This window comes from Temnothorax curvispinosus, unplaced genomic scaffold (genome assembly GCF_003070985.1).
Source record: "Temnothorax curvispinosus isolate PA1 unplaced genomic scaffold, ASM307098v1 QBEX01016196.1, whole genome shotgun sequence".
NCBI classification, from domain to species: Eukaryota; Metazoa; Arthropoda; class Insecta; order Hymenoptera; family Formicidae; genus Temnothorax; species Temnothorax curvispinosus.
This window is the reverse complement of record NW_020225976.1, coordinates 1-2,186: the sequence shown is the minus strand read 5'-3', so window position 1 is coordinate 2,186 and position 2,186 is coordinate 1.

The window sequence follows — 2,186 nt, the reverse complement described above, 5'->3', positions numbered from 1 at the left end:
AAACTCGTGTATCGTGTGCACGTACTTGTCGTTGCTGTACGCACCCGCGGTCACGTTACATTCTATGCGAAGGATGTTTACGTTAATGATATTTAGCGGAACATCCGATTCGTGCCATTGTCGCGGCTCCAGCATGCGATTCGCTGAAAATCCCAGCAGCAATCCAATGTTGTTCGGTTTTGTGAAATTTATCCGATAAGCGCACTTGATCTCGCTTTTCATCGTAATGTTATTAGCATGAATAATAATCAATGGGTGCGGTTCATCTTCGTTTGTCGAGACATTATTAGATTGGTCCCATAAAAGAGCGCGTTTCAGATACATGTCTATATCACGCAGTTCGTACGATCCTTCGGGAATGGTAATCTCCTTGTCGTCGTCGTCATAGTAGAATTTATTGTTCGACGAATTTACATTCGGTATCGTGTGATAGGTTTCAAAATCTCGGTTTCAAAATCCGAGCTCGTAATCGCCATCGCTCAAATCCACGGCGGGAAAGTAGCTTACCGCGAGGATGCTGCTCTTGCCGGTGAGCGTAAATGTCAGTGACATGTTTGAATGAATACTGAGATTAAACAGCGTAACGCCGGTCTTTAAATTGATTGTCAACCGACTGTAGAAAACGCAGACACAGTTGTTCGCAATTGCTCTGATCGTATCGCTGATAAGGTGTGCGATTGTACCCTATTACATTGTTCTCTAGATACTGCGTCAATTCTCTCGGTGGTCAAAGATTGCCAAAACTGTCGAAATATATGGCACGATCTCCCCTCTTTGCGTACGCCACCCAGTAAGTACCCGGTCCCTCAGTATTATCCAAATTCACGATACCGCTCTCGTTTCGACGTATACCGCCGATCGGTAACGAGTCGCGCATGAAAATACCTCTAAAATATGGAATGCGCATACGTTTTGCCAATTGTTGCAGTTGTACATTGGTAGTTACACCCTTGGGGATTTTTAGCGTCTCTTCGACGTTTTTTTTTTCTCGAGACTCCCCGTCCGCGTTTGTACGGAGCGAGATAAAGTCCGTGACCTTCCATGGCGCGATTGTGACGTTGCATCTCTTCCAGCTGACGTCGCGCGGCTTTGTTATCATTCACGGCCTTTGCGACTCCCGCCGCTCCGCCGACCAACGAGCCGAGAACCCCTAATAACGGCAGGATCGGTAGGATACCGCCGCGTTTCGCTACCGGAAGTATTCGCTTGGTCTTCTTCTTTTTCTTCGTTTTCAAACCCATACCGAGTTTCGTTTTAGCCTTCATGGCCACCCAGACGGCTGTAGCCGCAGCTCTCTCTCCGAGAGTCGAATCGTTCGCGGTGACACGTTTTCGCGCTTCCGCGGCGAGTATATTGTCTGCCACGTGTCGTTCTGCGAGATCGTTGCTACGCGAGTAGGCTATGTCGTGCTCGCGACACGCCGCGTCCAATGGATTAATACCCCGATCACCTCTTGCCAATCGTGTTTCTAAACGAGTTCCCGGTCCGCAAAATTGATAGCCGGGAATATGTAATTCGATCGGAAGCGCGTTTATCGCGCGATTCAGCAGACCTCGACCTATCTTCGGCGGCATTCGTTGCAGTTTTTTATCAACGGCGGCGGACCGTCGATGTGCGTTTGCTGACACGGCAAATTATAATGTATTAAACAGCGCCGATATTACTGAACCTCCGAATCTGCCTTGATATGTTCGGGAAGCTTATCCCACAAATAATCTATGTGATTATAAAACTGTCGCAGTAGAATGACCTTTGGTATATACTTTAACTGCTCGGCGGTTAAATCGTAAATATCGCTGTTATCCGACACGAGCAGAAACATTTTAAAGACTGAGCATCTCAGCTCTACGCGTCTCTATAAATAGGCCAGCTTTCTCGATACTGCATTTCATTCGTTGTGGAGGGGAGGTAAAATGCGGTTCGTACGACAATCGCGGACGATCAAAGTGACAAACTTTGACGATAGGATGCCGTTAACAAAAGAGGTACGCAAACATGGAGGCATGCTACCGATTTCTATACGCGGTATCATCTGCGGTCCGTCAAATTGCGGCAAGACAAATGTCTTGATAAGCTTGCTGGAAAGTCCGCACGGTGTACGTTTCGAGAACGTGTATGTGTAGTCGAAATCGTTGCAACAACCGAAATATCGATATTTGGAGAATATACTAACACCGATAGAAGAG